Below are 19,706 nucleotides of genomic sequence, written 5' to 3' on the forward strand. Positions count from 1 at the left end.
AAAAAAAAAAAAAAAAAGACAAAAAAACCAACAAAGCCTGAATGCCAAAAAGCTACAAGAATAGAAGGGAATGGTATTGGCAACTTAAGCATTTTAGCACAAATTAAGATCTGTCCCACATTGTCGCTGACTTCATAATTTAAAATGTAAAGGTAGTGGTGACATATATAAAATAAAAATCTGTTTATAAATAAAAGTCTCTTCCCCACAACTCCCACCACCTCTCTTTCTCTCTGTTATCACAGGTCCAGAGGTTTTGCTCGTCACTTTTCTTGGTACCCTTCAGAGTAAGCTCTATAGAAAGTGGGGATTAGTTGTTTCAACAATTACAACAACAATAAAATGTAGACTGAAGCTGGAATAAACCTCATTTAATTTCAGGTATACCACCCATTATAACGAAGGGAAAAGATTGGTATTTCCAGAAACTGATTAATTCTGCCCTAAAACGGGAGTCTAAGAGAGTCAGGATGTATTGTTCTCTGGTGAAACTGTCCTCCAAAAACAAACAAACAAACAAACAAACAAAAACACAAAGAAAGTTGAGTACTGTCTTGGACCAGAGGAGAAGTTCAGTTTACAGATCACAACACCCAAATATCACTGTCTTCATTAGGAACCTGATGTGAACCAGGTTTCTGGCATAACCAGTATTCTGTCTGGAGAAATATTCTACTCTCTTCGGAGAAGATACTGATATGTAATTAGCCGAACGGATAAATGGATATTCAGACTTAATTGACAGATAGAATTAACAAGGGATTTTACCTTAGAGATATCTGATATGCTCAAAGGCATTTGGAAAACATAGCAGGGGTGGCTCAGGACCTCATACTGATATGAAGTGGCAGATGGAAAAACTAGGAAGGGTCTCAGGACATCTCCGTTGTATTTAGAGGCATGTGTGTCTCAGCTGCACCAAGACTTGGCTCTCTCTATTGGTGATGTTCACAAATTACCTCATGATTTCTGCTCTGAAGACCTGATTCTGAGGAGTTCTTTATCCTCAGTTCATGATATGCTCATATTCACAAAGATATTTACTTTATCCTATCTTACTCTCCACAGTACATTTAAGAACAAAAGCATTACCTAGTGCACATTAAATTTTTAATGGACTTGTTGCTTTCAAATGCTTTATTTTCAAGCCCAGGAATGGAATGGGCTGCCCAGGGAGGTGGAGGAGTCACTGTCCCTGGAGGTGTTCAAGAAAGATTTAGATATAGCATTGAGAGACATAGTTTAGTCGGGTTATTGCTGGTAGGTGGATGGTTGGACTGGATGATCCTTAGGTCTTTTCCAACCTAGCTAATTCTATGATTCTATGATTCTATAAAATTCACAAGTTTTTAACTTACCAGTTTTTGCTTTTGGTGGTTCTTATTGCTGTAGCAGCATTTTTCTTCTGTTTTTTGTTTGTTTGTTTGTTTGTTTTGTTGGATGGTTGGTTTGGTTTGTTGTTGTTTTTTTTTCCTAATGCGCATTGCAGGAAATTTAGATTATTTTTAAAGATAAACACTGAAAGAAAACAATTTCTTTCCAACTCAGATGGTGACAGGTTTTTTTTGAACTGGACGGGGTGAAATCTCTGTGAGTTCCATGCGTTGATTCTCAGTACTCATCAAGGTAACTATGAAACACAGCTACCACAGTATGACACCAGCTTCAGCATTAGGAATCACAAAAAAGAGCTCAACAAGGCACATCTCCACATTCAAGCTATTCTAATGAATACACAGGATGAACTGAATGTACAAGTTAGAGTGTTACATTAATTCAGAATAAGAGTTTCTATAAAGTAAGGGTTTACAGCACAATGTTGTAGTTTGCTTGTAGCTCTGGCAGAAGACAAAAGTAAATGAAACAGACTCACCTTTGGATTTTCTTGCAATCTGTTAAACCTGGGAAGCTCAAATCTTTCTTACAAACCTTTCTTCTGAGGTGCAAATATCCTCTGTGGATCTCTGAGTAAGGACATGAAGCTCCAGACCATTGTTAATCCTCCTTTAATTCCCCATCTTCTTAAGCAGACTTCCTCTGGTTCATATCTTGACTCTGCAGCAATATACTAGATGCATATGGTATCATAGGCCATGTAATGTATTTCATTATCTGTGTATATACACAAGTAGTACAGGAGTATTCTTAGAATTGAATGAATATCGTGTCCATCCTGGTGCCTTTCCACCCTTTTTCTCTTATCTTTATTTTATTTTGTTTTGTTTTATTTTATTTTATTTTATTTTACTTTATTTTATTTATTTTTGAAATAAATAAAAGTTGGGATTCAATCTTCCTGTCCTTACACAGCTTTTAGTGGAAAAACTGAATAAAAAAGCCTAAAGCAATGAATCTGCTGAAGAAAGAAGTAACATTCTTTAGACTTGGACTCTCCTTTGATTTTTTTTGTCATGATTTTTGAAGCACCAGTCACTACTGCTTATGTACATACAGAGGCTGAGATAACTGAGTTTTTACAGTTCAAAGGCCAAGGGGACATTTTATTGGTATTCCCATCTATCCATACGAAAGATAAAGAGAAGACAGAGCCACACTGATCTCAGAGGTGCACATAAAAGATGATGGACACAAGCTACAACAAACGAGATTAAGTATTAGAAAAAAAAATCAGTATTGAAATTATATGGAATCTCCAATCTCTCAGATTTTCAAACGTGACTGAGCAAAGCCCTGAGCAACTTCTTCAAACATGGCCCTGCCATGGGCTCTATTCCCATCAAGATTCTTCTGTTATTGCACAGTAAAAGCATAGCTGCTTTATTTATTTGTCCGTTTATTCGTGGTGATTGCTACAATTGCCGATAACACTCAAGAAGCAGAAGAAATTTTGTTATTTAGTGAAGGTGAATTATAAACTTTATTCAGATACTGGGCACTGAAGACAATTTCTATAGTCAGATGTTCTCAAATTCTTATTGTATCTTCTAGTAAAATTCTAACTAGTGAAATTAAGAGTTTGCATGGGGTGTAGCACAGAGAATCTATCCAGTCAGGCTTTCTTGTATTGTCAAGAGGAAAATCTGCAAGGATTATCTTCTCTATAGCAGAAAGACAAGAGGCAAAGAGAGAATTAGTAGCATTCTTTGCTATTTATAGAACTATTAGTCATTTTGCAGGAAATTGTCCTGTAAGAGTGTGGCTTGAATGGTGGTTTCCCTGACATAGTGAAAACATTCAATGAAAACCATTTCAGGTCTTGGAAAATCAATATTGTTTTTTTTTTTTTTTACAAAAATCAGCCATTTGGAGATGTTTTTCTTTTTTTCTTGTTTTGTTTTTCTTTTTTTTTTGCCTTTTTTTTTCCTTTGTTTTTTCTTAGGAAGATTGATTATATTTGGAAAAAAAAAAAAAGCAAACAAAAAAGCTTGTATTTAACATTCAATTCTGATGAATATTTGAATCAAAAAGCCTTTCAGTTAGCTCCAGTTTGCATGTTCAAAATCTTTCTTTGTAAAACATTTGCAAAGCATGTCAACCATAATCAGCATACCAACAACAAACTGTTGATAGAATCTTTTATTCTTTGCATAATAAGTATTTCCAATGAGCATGCATCAATTTTTGAACTGTTGGCAGTCACAAAATCCTTGCAGAGCAGAACTTGTACAGAATAACCTTTTTCTTTTCAGATCAATGCTTCCTGTATCCAAATGCAGTTCCAGCCTATCAAACTGCAGAGTCCCTTTGATATATTTAGAGTGAGCATTTAAATGAAATGGGAATGAAAAGAAGGAAAAGGTCACAAGCTTGTAAATAGTTCCTTATAAAAGATTTGTTTGACTACCTAATATAACATGGTAGGAACAAGTGTTAGATTAAGGCCTATAATCTCAACTCAGACGACTATTCCTCGTTATTAATATTACCATTCCTCAGTAGCAGTTTCAGCGAGATTACTACTTGTGAAGAACTGTGTGATTCAATCTCAATGCAAGTTTCATCTGAATGTTTATTCATTTTCCAATTTTGAACATGCTTTGAACTGCAGTTTCCTGGGGAACTCGAGGTCATTCCCAGTGAATCGTGAGAGACTTACCACCCTCTATTGTCTTTTTCTGCCACTCCTATTTTTTTTTAAGTAGCTGTCTCATATTTTGTATTTTTGACTTCAAAAGAACTAAGAAATATTTTTAATTTTTACTTCCTGATACCATGATAACGTGTAGAGGATCCAGCCAAGGTGTGGACCAGTTTACATCAGGTTGAACGCACTTTCTGAGATCTCGTGCCTGATTCAAAGAGTCAAAACATATATTATTTAAATATAATATTTTTAAAAAATTATAAGAATAATGAAAAATATCAATAGCAATAATTCATCTGTAGACTTTAATGAGAATCAGTGTTCCCCTGAGCTAGGCAATGTGCAGTAAGGAAAACAGGCTTTTTAGTAGATCATTTATAATCTGGGTATCTGACAAGATGTTGCAAAAAAAAAAAAAAAAAAGGATTTTGTTTTACTTTTATGAGAACCATGCTATGAAACAGCATAAAGGGTATTTCCTACCTGTATTTTCTCTTTTTATATGTTATCCACTAACACATAATATAGACAGAAAATACAACACACAGGCCAAAAGAATAATCTTTATTTTGAACTTAGTATCTGTCCTCCCATCTAAACTTAATCCTTCAAATGTAATTCTCTCAGATCCTATTTCAAAATGTCCTGACAAACATAGAATACTGAGATCCCATCTGGATTTCTGTTTTAATTCTCAGTTATACGAAGATTTCTTGGACTGTATCCCTGCGTCCCTCAGGGCTGCCCCGGGGACAGAATCATGGGATCACCTTGCAATGACTAGAGAGTTTCAGCCATCAGAGAAGTTTATTTCAACATTGCTTTCAGTTTATAAAGAGAATATTTTGTTGGTTTGGTTTGGCTTGCTTGTTTTGGTTGCTGTTGTTCTTTGTTGTTGTTGATGTTGTTGTTTGCTTTTCTTTTCCTTCTTTTCTTTTTTTTAAATCTTTTCCACTTTCTTCATTATTTTTTTTAGCCAGAAATAATTATTATAGATGATTTTTCCATTCACAGTTATGGACAAGGGAAGCACACAACATATGGATATTCAACAGCCAGGGCATTTTGGCAACTAGTAAACTTAACATGCCCCAAAATATTTCCAGGTACTAAGTCCAAGTGCCACATCATAACTTTCAAAACAAAGTGGCTTGTAAAAATTAACTATCAGGAGCCACTCGTGGGATATTTTGACAGCCAAACTGCATTGGAAATGTAGGGCAAGATTTTTGATGGGGTCAGGCAGAAGTCACACCAGGGAACATATTAACAACTTACTGACGTAGACAAGCAATTTCTAATGCCTGGGATCCTCATTAAGTCCATGTGATTTACTGCTGTGTGCTGGCTTTGTGTTGTTTTGATCAAAAGATTGGTTCAGGCACATTTCTGACAAAGACTTAAACTATTAGAAAGTTTTTACAGTATTATTCTATTGTTTTAGACTGTCCTTTTCACAAAGCTACAATAACACAAATGTAAGTTTCATCTCTGCGCACAAGATCAGAACAAAACCTCATGAACTCTTTGAGATCTGAAGAATTTAAGCAACTCTATCCTCAATAATATTAAGATTATAAACAATACCAATTGCTAAACCAGCTTGTCAGCTTCAGTCTCAGTGAGCTTGTTGTGGCTTAACCCAGCAGGTAGACCAGCATCACACAGCTTTTCACTCACTCCCCACTCTCCCTGTGGGATGGAGGAGAGAATCTGAAGAAAAGGTAGAACTTGCAGGTCGAGATGAAAACTATTTACTAAGACAGAAAAGGAAGAGAGAAATAACAGTAATTATAACAATGTATATATATACATGTAATGACATACATGCATATATATATATGTATACAAAACAAGCCCCCTAAATGGCAACAAATAAAACCTTGGATGTGTTACCAACATTGCTTTTCTCCTAAAGCCAAAACATAGCATCATACCAGACACTATGAAGGAACTTCCTATGAAGGAATACACTGTGTTCAAGAAACATTTAGACGTTGTGTTGAGAGACATGGTTTAGTGGGGTTATTGGTGGCAGGTGGATGGTTGGACTTGATGATCTTGTAGGTCTTTTCCAACCTAGCTAATTCTATGATTCTATGATTCTATGGCTCTAAATTAACTCTGTCCCACTTGAAACTGGGACAGAGCTGTTTGTACAGCTTCTGATGGTGTTGCTTGGCTAAAAGATACGTTTTTGTTTTCTTCCAATGCCATTTTTGAAAACATTTTCTTCTGTTATGAATTGGAAGAAACTATGGAAAAAAGATTGCATTTTATCATCATCAGAAAGAAAACAAATTCATATTTTCAGCTGGGTAAACCTTTTGTTTGCTTTGCTTTCCTTCTCCAGGATAAAGCAATTTCTACTTAGTACCCAATATTTCAATTTTCCTGTTCAAGTTGTATTAATTGTTGATTATTTCAAGATGGCATTTTCTGTTAAAAATGAATAGAACGAGGTTCTCCTAATCAGCTTGAGTTTCTCTAGCTCTGCAAAATTCTGAATCCCTATCAAATTTCATGATGTTACTATATTTACTACTCTGATCAAGGATCTTCACAACTTAGTCACAAAAGTTCCTTGAAATTGCTCTTTCACATTAACCCATGCATAAAAACGGATAAATCAGAGCAGATCTCTTAATGAATATTTTTGTTGGAAAACTAGGGTTTTAAGTAAATATACTTTGGATATGTTTTTTTCAGGACAGACCATTTCAGTTCTAACAAGAAATCCCTGACCAAGATAGCACTAATTGTATTGCTTAGGCACATTGAGTAGGGATTTCATTTCACACATCACAAACTATCCACACAACCTTGTCATAGTAATATTTCATACATAACTTTTCCCTAGCAAAGTCTAATCTGCCTATCCTTGTTTCACAGTCCACTACTCTGAAACAAAGCTCAGTTAAATCTTAATTTAAAAAAAAAAAAAAAGAAGAAGGAAAATTAAAAAGAAACAAAGCTGCAGGAGCTTCTCTCAGACCTTTGTACCTGAACTTGTTGAAAGTTTGTGCAACATCAGCTGTAATGAAGGGACAGTACTCTGGTAACCATTAATGGAGAGCCTTACTGATACAGAAGATACAAGGGAAAGGAAAATTATGCATATAAAGACACAAAATACTAAGAATTACTAATTAGATTTAGGTGATTGTTGAAGAGTTCATTAATATTTTATTTCTATCTGCTTTTGTAGAAATGCTGTATTTGAAAGCTTTTGAAATTCAAGCTTTTTTTATTTTCCATTATGAATTTATACATCACAAATAAAAGAATGCTTACGTACTTTCCCTTTAAAAGGTTTTGGATGATACTAAAGTGTGGTCGTCTATTAATTTGCACACCTGTTCTATCTAAAAATCATACCTTCCTATCAGAATCATGATGTGAATAAGGGAAATTATCCTTTTGCAGAAATGTGATTTCCCCACATGTGTCACAAAGATCTTAGATCCTCGCCTGAAACACATTTACAGGTCACTGTCAAAGTCAAAATATTAGTTGGTCCACTGGTCAGTTACGGTGTATGCTTCTGTATACAGCTTTTTGCTTCTAGTTCTCAAACAGGTATGTGATAAGGTGAAATAATGGAACTCCTTCCATTCAACATAAGGCTAAATACATTGGTATATATCACAGTCTTTACTTTTCAGAAAATTACAGCTGTCACAAAGTTATGCGGTCATTTGTTGTGGCCAAAATTCACTCCTACCTGAAAAATTCCTTAAAAATTATTTCATGAGGCCAGTTCTCAGCTGGAGTAAATTCACTTGAGAATAATAATTAGAGGAATGGTAATTTGCATCAGGTGATGACCTGCTCTTCTGTGACTGTTGTGTTGGAAAAAAAAAAAAAGCTTTAGATTGAATGACTGATTGCTACAAGAATGTGGCAGGTATTTGAAAGTGTGCATACAAATGAAAGTGAATTTTATTAAAAATAAGTAGATCTCATTCTCCTTTTGAGTCAGAAATATGGAATACTAGGCACACCCTTTTCTCACAAGACCACTGGGAAGACCTGGTCCAGAATAAATTTTCTTTTGTTATGATTGTTTTAAATGCATATTTTTGAAACTTCCATTTCCCTCTAATTATTTTTAAGAGATTCTGAAAACTTTAAATGTTCTTCCCCTTTATTTATTTCTCTGGAGAGATATACTGCTGCTCAGATAACAGTCATTGAAAAGCAGATAGACAGCACTGACATATCAATAATGTTTGCAGGTGTGCTTTCACCATGTAGAAAGCAATTTAGTATTTTCCTGCAACCCACTGAACTTTCCTCATTTTAGGGGAAATTTAGTGGATCACAGAATCACAGAATCACAGAATTAGCAAGGTTGGAAAAGACCTACAAGATCATCCAGTCCAACCATCCACCGACCACCAATAACACCACTAAACCGTGTCTCTCAACGCTATATATAAATGTTTCTTGAACACCTCCAGGGACGGTGACTCAACCACCTCCCTGGGCAGCCTGTTCCAGTGCCTGACCACTCTTTCAGAAAAGTAGTGTTTCCTAATGTCCAGCCTAAATCTCCCCTGGCGCAACTTGAAGCCATTCCCCCTCATCCTGTCACTAGTTACAAGAGAGAAGAGGCTGACCCCCAGCTCACTACAACCTCCCTTCAGGTAGTTATAGAGAGCGATAAGGTCTCCCCTGAGCCTCCTCTTCTCCAGACTGAACAATCCCAGCTCCCTCAGCCGCTCCTCATGAGGCCTGTGCTCCAGACCCCTCACCAGCTTCGTCGCCCTCCTCTGAACATGCTCCAGGGCCTCAATGTCTTTCTGGATGTAGTGGACTTGCTTGATTTGGTCATTTTTAAGTGTCTAAGACTTGGAGAAAACTCAGCAGGTGTTTTGTCTGTTGTGCATTACGTTTTTGTCATGTTTTATTCCATGTATACAGCTTTCCATGCGTCAGTATGCTGGGAACATATTTTAATGCACTAGAGAAATATCATTTTTGATAAATGAACGAAAAGTTTGATTTTTATTTTAGCTTTGCTTAAATTTAGTTCTGCTTATAATCATGTATTTCCCACAGACTTTGTTCTTTATGCCACTGTGACTATTAGACAGTATTTTAGAATTTCCATGTCATGAACAGCGGAGTATTACTACCATTGAGTAGTAATTCCATTTTACATATGGCTAATTTTGTATGGAAGGAGGTGCCAGCAACTAAGAATGTATTCTTATGCATATATAACTCCATTAAGTAAGTGTTGATATTTCAGACTGCTCTGACACAAAATTAGCCTTGCTTCTAACAAATTAAATTACGCTTTCATTGTAACATATTTGTTTATAATATCTAACAAGCTGCTCTGCTTGAGTGCTTGATGCAGATGAAACCGTTGCCTTCTGCTTGGCAAGTCAAATGAATGCCACTATAGGACTGTTAAACTCTGATAAAACCATACATACAAATCTGTGTTCTTGGACTCCTCTCTTCAATGTTAACAATCCTGCAAGCAATGAGCATGGGATTCTTCAACAGATTTCTGTAGAGTCAGTGATTGTTCTTTGATGTGTGTCCATAGAGCCTGCCCTTGGCTAGAAAATTCCAGAGAAACAGAAAACACCCTGTTCTGGCTAATTAATGAAAGTATAAAAAGCTTGCTGCCAGGGAATCAAATCTTGGCAAACAGGTCCCTTTAGGCTCTTTCTGAGAAGGCTGGTGAATACAAGCTGTCTATCCATTTGGCTTTGGATAAAACACAAGGTTAGAAATTGGCTTTTTTTTTTTTTCCCTCTATGAAAAAAAAAACCAACCAAACAAACAAAAAACCTGCAATCATTTGCATGGTTTAGACTGACTTCAGTGCAATTATACAGGGTGAGAGCCAGTATGGAATTCACTGTGCATTCATGTTTCATATTGGGCTGTCATACTCTTCATTACTTCAGGGTATTACTCAGGAATAAGTCCACGACAGTCAGAAGAGCTACATTCTGTTTTAAAGCAGATAGAAAAGTGAGAGTAAAGCCTATATTGTGATGTTGAGAGAGGAAAAAAAAAAAACTAACAAGGAATTTGGAGGATATGGTTTAAAAATTGCATGTTATGAGACACAAAAAAAATCTATTTCCTAACTTTAAGACCAGATTATATTTTATCATGGTGCAAAGTTTTGACCTTGTAGCTCTGTCCTTTACACAGAGAAATGGAACTGCTGGCAATTACTCTGCTTCTTCTTCTTCTTGACTTTCTTTTTTTTATTTTGACTTTTTTATCCCAGAGAATATGATCGAATTGTGTCTTCAAAATTTATCTAAGCACTTCTATCCAATTTTGTATGCAGATGATAAAGTTCAGTTAAACTTAATGTTCTCTGACAACCTATGCACTGGTTGTGGAACTGGAGAGTCCCTCTCTGGAACACTCCATCTACCCAACTGCTCTCCTCATTTTTTTATGACTTTAAAGGACCTCAGAAAAACATGTACCAGGACTGAAACACTAGAGAAGGTCCTTAGGTCTGTAAGTCACAATAAGAGAAAAATATCACACTTCAGCATAGTGGACATCTTGAACTCGTGCGTCTTTAATCAACACGTGGGATCTGCTGGCACATCCTTGCCCTCAGTTAAGTACAACAGAGATTTACATCATGGATTCTTCCAGTTCAAGTGGCTCTCCTTTGTATAGCATGCCTTGTCATCCTCTGTGTCAGTCTGACTCAGGTGCCCTAATGTCACAGTACAGGAGTACATGCATACCTTAACAGCCACGCATTCAACATTACATGCAACGTAGATATTGTTAGACGATGGAAACAAGTGCACCCCCATCAAGTTTGCAGATGACACCGAGCTGAGAAGTGCAGTCAATACAGGAGGGGGAAGGGAAGCCATCCAGAGGGACCTGGACAGGATGGACAAGTGGGCCCATGAGAACCTAATGAGGTTCAACAAGGCCAAATGCAGGGTGCTGCACTTGGGCTGGGGCAATCCCGGGTATTTGGATCCCCCAGAGTATGGGGTATTTGGCAATCCCCCAGGTATTGGGGTTGTTGGTGGTAGGTGGATGGTTGGACTAGGTGATCTTGTAGGTCTTTTCCAACCTAGCTAATTCTATGATTCTATGATTCTATTTATACAAACTGGGGGAAGAAATCCTTGAGAGCAGCCCTGCAGTGAAGGACTTGGGTGTCCTGGTGGACAAGAAGCTGGACATGAGCCAGCAGTGTGCACTGGCAGCCCAGAAGGCCAACTATGTTCTGGGCTGCATTAAAAGAGGAGTGGCCAGCAGGGAGAGGGAGGTGAGTGTACCCCTCTACTCAGCTCTTGTGAGGCCCCATCTGCAGTACTGCATCCAGGCCTGGGGCCCCCAGCACAAGAAAGACGCAGAGCTCTTGGAACAAGTTCAGAGGAGGGCCACCAAGATGATCAGAGGGCTGGAGCACCTCTCCTATGAAGAAAGGTTGACGGAACTGGGCTTGTTTAGTTTGGAGAAGAGAAGGCTCTGGGAAGACCTCATTGTGGCCTTCCAGTACTTGAAGGGAGGGTAAAACAGGAGGGGGTACAATTGTTTACAAGGGTGGGTAGCGATAGGACAAGGGGGAATGGTTTTAAACTGAGACAGGGGAGATTTAAGTTAGATATTAGGAGGAACCTTTTCACGCAGAAGGTGGTGACGTACTGGAACAGGTTGCCCAAGGAGGTTGTGGATGCCCTGTCCCTGAGGTATTCAAGGCCAGGCTGGACGTGGCTCTGGGCAGCGTGGTCTAGTGGTTGGCAATCTTGCCTAAGGCAGGGGGGTTGAGACTAGATGATCTTTGAGGTCGTTTTCAACCCAGGCCATTCCATGATTCTTCTGTGATTCTGTGATCATTGTATGCCCATCAATGAGAACAGCAAACTGTTCATTCTTAATGTGATCAGATTACGGAGTTCACATTATCTCAAAAAGGTTCAATTGTCTTTTGAATTCCATAGCCTTGCTAAACAGGATGCCCTACTAAGATAAAAAAAAAATATTTTTCCTCCTTAATAATGACCCAGAAAAATTCAGAATCCATCCCAAGTTTTGCACCTGGTTTTCAACCCAATTCATTCAAGGGCCATGTTATGCAAGTATCATCTTCATTCACTTTTTTTTTTCTCTTTGGTCCCACAGTGATTGCCATCAATTGCTGTTGGCAATGTGAAATGTAAACAAATTAGACCAGACCTTGGCAAGCTATTTAGGTTTTCAGATGCATGTTCACAAAGAGTAGACATACTCTTGGAACAGATATTTTTTCTAAGTGGTACTAGATGCATGCAAAGCTGTAAAATTACTACACTATTTGCTAAAAAGGAGTTGATTTTCTGAAAAGTTGTGTTTATTGTATTTGTTTTTTTTTACTAATTGTATTTATTTATCTATTTATTTATTAATTTCTTTAATAAAGCCCTAATTGTCTTCCCTTTTGTGAAAACCACTAATTAAAATGACATCACACTTAGAATTACTAGTGTATAGTGAACAGTAGGAATGTGTTTTTAGAATGAAAACTTTGAGTAAAAATAAAAGAAGTAAATAAGTTTTATTGCTTAACCATAAATGTGTCAGGCAGATGTATACAAAAGGTTGGCAACCTCTAATTTTGTTTGTCTTTAAGGAAATAACCAAACTCCATAAGTTTTCACAGTACAAAAGACCATGTCTAATCGGTTACATTAAGCATCTAAGTGGTTACATTTATTTAAGCACATCAGAATTAATGGAATTTCAGTAGTCTGTTTAATCTGTTTTCTAGATCAAAGCTGTCTGCTTTTTCATATCTGAGTCAAGCTGCACTGTGTGTTAGCAGTTTTTCTGTATCTGAGAAAAGTTGAGTATTTGCAGTTTGGGGAAAGATGAAGGATGATATATACTGGTTAAAAAGCCTCTTGTGTTTTTCTTTTTTTATGCTATTTTTTTAATTTAGTAATTAAAGTACAGCGTAAAACAAAAAGAAAAAAAAAACCCACAACACTATACTTTCAAAACTGTGACAAAGCATATCCATCTGTTAAAATCCTTTCAACCTTCAGAACTGACAACTCCATGACCCCTGTCTGGTTTAATTCTGGTTTAATCTGCCTTTCACTGACCATCAAAGCTTCTCTCATTTGTTTGGTTTTACTTTTGTCTCTCAGGATTCTTCAAGAACTTGATTATCCCAGTAATGTCAATTATTTTGAAGTAGTACAGTCTGACTTGAGTTCAAAGCTTTCTTGCTAAAAGTTTTCAACAATTCTTCAGTGTTTCTTTATAGCTGGCTACTGTAGATCTTCCTTCCCTTTGCCATCTGAAAACCACTGCTGAAACAAATTCAACACATATGAGTATATATAAATATTAGTATATATCCCACCAAGAACACCTGATCCATGACCCAGGCCAACATGTAGTGTTTCCATCCATATATGTATTCAAAACTCAATCAGACACAGTCCCAGGTAACCTGTTAGCTGACATTGCCTGTGTAGTGGGGACTAGATGGTCTCAAGAGGTTTCTTCCTTCCCTTATGATTCTGATCGCTGATTAGCTGATTTCAATCAAAAATCTTGTTTGAACCAGATAAAGGATTAGAGTTTGTCAATCCTAAAGCCAAATTTGTTGTCTTGTAGGAAGAACATTCCTCATTTTTTAGCATCACAGATATTCACAGCAGAATATATGTAAGAAATAGCATTACTTATTTGTTGCTAGTATCTCTGTTAACTATAAAACAAGAGCATAATTAATATACTCAACAACAATGTCTGTCTTGTCCACTCCAGAGGGAGAGAGCAAAGCTGCTTGTACTGTTTTTGATCTTATCTTTCAGGTACTCGAATATGACAGCACTTTGGACTAAAATATTTGTAGTGTTTTCAAAAACATTCTACAGCAAAGTAAGAAAGAGAGCTGGCAAAATGAAAATGTCACTGACTCTACTGCTACTGTCTTTTACACTGAGTATAAATGACAAACATCTACTTCCTTCTACACAAATTTCTAATGACATAGCAGTGAAGTGATGACACTTTAAAGACAATTTCATTTGTTCAAAGACATTTTGATTTGTTCAAAGACAATTAGAGACATTTCAGAACCTGTCTCTTTACTTCCTAATGCAAATTTCTTCTTTTACCAGAGCTGCAGTGTTGAAATTATTACAGTTGTTGATTCATAAACAAAAAAGACTTTCCAAAGCTTAACAGATCTTTTCTTGTTTGTTAAAAATTTCCTTTTAAGCTTGATTCTTAGGTACAATAAACTGCAAGTAGATAAAGATATCTGACATATGCCAGAGAAAACATCAGCCATATCTTTCTGCTCATTACTTCTAGCTGGATGTATTTTCTCACTCTGATAAATGTAGTTTCCTGCCTCTCGCCTTTTAGGTGTTTGTATTTTCCAAATATTAAAGTCCTTTTAAAAGCTTTCATTTCTTCTGCATGAAGAAAGTGTCACCAGTATCTGATACTGTGTCTCTCATGCATTAGTCAAAATAACAGCAGTTTCAGGAGGCAAGTTTGTGGGTCCCCAGTATATTTAGTGAGTGGAATAATTAGCTGATCCTCAGCGAGTAGAGTCAGGGAATTTTTGAGATTAGCTTCCAAGAAGCCAGAGAATCTCCAATCATTTGTCTGTTCTGAAAAGCAGAAATACAGCTACCATCTTACCTCAGCTTGCCTACAACACTGGTACACCATCTTAGCTTGTCAATCTGAGCAGCTTTGGAAGCTTTGGAGGGAAAGCAGAGCAGTCAGGATACAATTTATATGACGTATTTTGTGTGAAATATTCCTGGAAAGGGACTGTGCCACAACTCCAGTGTACAGAATTCACACCTGGATTTCCAGGAAACAAGAACTCATTCTGAAACTGGCATATTAATACTTGAGTTTAGTATAGAAGAGTAACACATTTTTCCTGTGATTGTGGAGTTTTAAAAAATGCTTTGGATACTGCTGGCAAAAATAAATAATAAGGGTTAGTAAAAATTTACAAACCTTTAAAAGGTGAATTCATTTCCCATTCTCTTTCTAGTCTTTCTACTTTCTTTTGAAATTGTATGATGGGAGATTTCTGATACAATCAGTACAAATATCTATCTTGTTAAATATCATAAAAAACTGTTTTAAACAACTAAAGCATACTAGGATTAATTTAATAATATTCACAGTGGTGACTAATTTCTCTTTATTTCTTGTGGCATCATTAGATACTTGTAGAGCAGACTTCCCTTTAGATATCTTTTTCTCCTCATTATTATTATTTAATCTAAACTAAATAATTCAATTAATTAAGCAATATCTAAATAATACATCTTTAAATATTTTAGGATACCTTTGAACCCAAGCAGCTGTAGAAGATTACGCTGGTTAAATTAGCCTAGAAGTGAAAATTGCAAGCGCCTTGATCAATCCTCCAAACAAAATATATCAATAATTAATGCTATGAGCTGATCATGAACTTTTTTTTTTCATAAAATCGTCTCTGAAAGCAGCTCTGACAGCCAAGGGAAAAAAAAAATAAATGTAAATTAAAAATCTGCAATATATATTTAAGTAATTAGAATAATGACTTTTACAAGGATCTCATTTTTTAAAAAGCCTTGTTATGCTGCTGTATTATCCCTGTTACATGCGAAAAATAAGATTTAAGCACACTAAGATCAGATCTTTTTTAAAGAATAATAATTTGAAACGTGCTGCAGGATTTTTGGATAAGGAGAAATCTCAGAGATCCTCAGAAGAGTAAAAGAACTTGGTTCAGTAATGAAGCACATATATTTTATGGGAATGAACACAGCTACTGATCTTCCTCATTTCAGTAACGCTGGCTGCTGCCTGGAAATTGATAAATATATACAGTTCTCTCCTGTGTCTTTATAGGAGTAAAGGAAATGTGTGTAAACCTGATTATAGCTATGCTAGGATAGGACTAAGTTGCTAGAAATGTGTAGAATGATATCTGAATAATTTCATGAACAGCCTTGGTAAGTCAAGGATAGTAGTAAGACAGGGTTTGCAGGGAGACATGTTCTCTTTTACTAAACTTAAAAATGGAACAGTAGTTGAGTTGTGGGGCACACAAGCACTTCTTCGTATCTGAAGTAGAAGTAAAAATGTCCTTAATTTAAGCTGGTCATGGTCTAAACTGTATGAGATGTACTACCTTGAAGGAAAAGCTATGTGGTGACTATGGGCTGTTTGTAGGAAAAGCAGATAAAATTGTTGTTACTTAGGGGAAAGAGAAGACAGGTTGTTTCTAGGTTGTGTAACACAGAACTGAATCACAGTAGTTCACCAACACAGCCAGCATATAACCCTACAATGGAAACACTAGCATTCCTGATCTTGCACCTTCATGCCCAGGGACACAGCATATATCATCAGGGTATCAGTGTTCGTGTGGTAATTATGTAGGTGAAGACAAACAACAGCCACGTCTGGATGAATTCATACAATCAATGAAGAGCAAAAAATACCCCATAGTCAGTAAAGGAATGCTTCTTAAAACACCATTGCTCCTTTGCTAATTCTTTGATCCTGATTCTCAGTAAAGACTTACAAAGCACTCTGAAATGAAGAGTGTGGAAAAATCATATTTTTATCCAATACTAGAAATAGTGAGCTAAATAAAAATAATGATCTTTTTGCACATTAAAATCTCATTTTCCCCTACACTAACCACAAACACTGAATGTCTGTCTTCCTTTTCCTCACAAGAGAAAATTATCCTATGACTCTAATAACATCCTCTCAGATCTATGTTGAATTCTAGGATGGCTTAACCTACACCTAAGTATATTGAGCATTTTTTCTTAACTTGTCTTAGTTTCAAAGTTTGAGATTTGGAAGAGACATCTGGATGTCCAATAGCTTGTCTAAATTTTCCAGCTGCTTGCTTAGTGTGATATATGGTGTTGTTTCCATTTAAAAGGTTCATATTATTGTTATGAGAGCAGACATAAGAGGGAAAACTCATAGCCAAGTGCTGACCATTCACATTGTCAGAAAACAGTGGCATTTAAGCACTTGAATGCAGCAATATACTTCAGGTATGATGTCTGATCAACAGATGGAAACATTTCTGAAACATTTTTTTAAAACCTCAGTTTTCCCATCACTCTGTAATATGGGACATTTTTTTGCCTCAAAATGTGAGATTTTTCATGAGCCTTTGTGTTCTCTGTAGGGTTTCTACAGTTTGATTCCTCTTTGCTTGTGCTATGTAAATGTGGAGAGAAGGAGAGAGTTTGAACAGAGCTCAGGAAACTTCATCCTCATTCCAATGCACAACCAACAGATTTAAATCTTCTTAAAAATGTAATGCGGTAGGATCCACTAGTTTAAATGGTTGCATCATTTTTGGAACTGCATCACCATGGAAACAGAAAAAGATCATGGTCTTTGTACAATCCGTGCCTCTTTGTCCTCTTATATTGAACTCCACAGGGGAAACTTTCACAGTTATCCTTCTTTCACAACATTTTACAGGGTCACTTTACAAAAAGGAGCAATTAACTCACACCAAATACCTCCAAGACTTTCCACAAAATAAGTTTTATACTTTTGTGTCCATGGCTGGTTTTCTACGGGTATGATATTATCTTCTGATTCTTTTAGAAGAAAATAACAGAGGTTAGGGATTCCATTTCTCAGATATCAAAAAATAACCAATTCTGTTCCACACTTTAGGGAAATTTTCCTTGAAGTTTTTATATCTCTGGTATACATGTGAATTGATAGCAAGTATAACTTAGAGTAGCTCTTTCTAGATGATGCTGTTTCGCTTTCTTTAACTGTATGCAATTTCAGTGAAATACCAAATACCTCATTTGTCTTTAATGTTAAGAATTCTTTACTTACATCAGATGTGATTTTTGTTTTGTTGAGGTTTTTTTTATGTTAGGGAAGTCTTCTTTTAAAGTCTTTAAGTCTTCTTTTAAATGTTTTCTGAAGTTTCTCATCCCTTATTTATTTATTTCCATCTTCGATTTTTCATTTAACTTACTTAAAGAACTCTTTGAATTCTCTATCTTTTTATTTATTTTATTTTATTTTATTTTATTTTATTTTATTTTATTTTATTTTATTTTATTTTATTTTACTAGTTTATTTTTTCCTCTAAATGTCTCTTCCTCTCTCTCCTAGCCTCTTATCATTCAGCTGTAGTTTCTTGACTCAGTTTGTTTTTAACTATGCTCAGTTTGGACTATAGCATCTACCATAAGGTTAAAAACTACACCAAACCTACTGTTGGAAAATACCCTTCATGTCAGTGGGAGAAGGGAACTGTCTCCCTGACACTTAAAATACCATAGAGGACACGAGTGAGAAAAAGTAATCCATTAGGCAGTCAAGGCAGTATACTGCTATATACAGCTTTTCTCTGTCAGTTCCTTAATTCTCTTGCTTGACAAACATTTGGAAACGTTTCTATTTGATAGTGATTTTTTCTTCCATTTACATCCTCTTAGCCTTCAGCACAGCATACTTTGTTGTAGCACAACATCCTTTGATGTTCTTTGAGACTGCTTCAGATTGTTTCACCTTGTACATGTGCTGCTCGATATAATTATCGGATTTTCTGTGATACATTGGGAAAGCAAGTGTGAAGTCAGTTAGGCTAGCAGGAACAGTGGGTCCTTAAGAGCAATGGATCCAATATCATTGCTGTTCTGTAATTAATATCAACAGCACTTCACTGTGAATAATATGAAAATACATCTCTTCCTCCAAGCCAGAGTTTGGAGGATGTTTTATTAGATAAGCAGAACATATTCTTTTAGTGTGAATTAATTAAATGAATAAGTTTTATTACTGTCTTCAAGACGAGGTGTGTTTGGAAATCTGTGCAATACAGAAATGCATATGATTAAAAGTTATTGCTTCCTCATCCTCTTTTTAATTTACTTTTTGGTTTGTTTTGTTGCAGATTAATTTTCAATAGCTATTTATGTTGTTATACTGTAATTAATATTTTAATCCATGAGAGGTGGCTCAGGAAAAAAAATAGATAAACCCCCTATAATGCCTATTTGGACTGACTGAAAAAGTCATTAGGAGTTGAGCTGCGTTTTATACTTCAATAGAAATGTGTCTGAGAGATGACAATGAACTGTTAGTGATTGTAAATGGGAGATTTATGTGCACATCTTTCTTCCAAGAATCCACCCAGTTTGCATAGAAAATGTTCTCAGCAAACAAAACTAAGTCAACATTGTCTAAGAGATGTTACTGATGCATAAAATTGGCCCTTGTATTGTCATATGCAGACTTACCCTTTTGTACACCTGCAAACAAATCTCAGATTTATTCGCTGATGTTTTATTACGAGGTAAATCCACAACAACTTCAATGATCTCCATCAATCAGATTCTCTTCTCACTGAAAATCTAGGGTAAATTTAATGACGTGAACTGGGATCACTCTAAGTTCATGTGACTTACTTTTAAATAATTTTGATATTAGAAATCAAATTATTAATAGAAGTAACAGGAAGTACCTTCAGCAATGATCCAAATATGTGACTCCTTTTTTTAACACTCTTGTTCAATGGGCAGAAGCAGGTTTTTTTTCTTTCTTTAAACACTGAAAGAAGTCACAGAAAATCTATAATATAGTTTAAGAATGAAGAGAGAAGAAAACCCTACAGATTTGATTTATT

This window comes from Numida meleagris, chromosome 1 (assembly GCF_002078875.1).
Source record: "Numida meleagris isolate 19003 breed g44 Domestic line chromosome 1, NumMel1.0, whole genome shotgun sequence".
NCBI classification, from domain to species: domain Eukaryota; kingdom Metazoa; phylum Chordata; class Aves; order Galliformes; family Numididae; genus Numida; species Numida meleagris.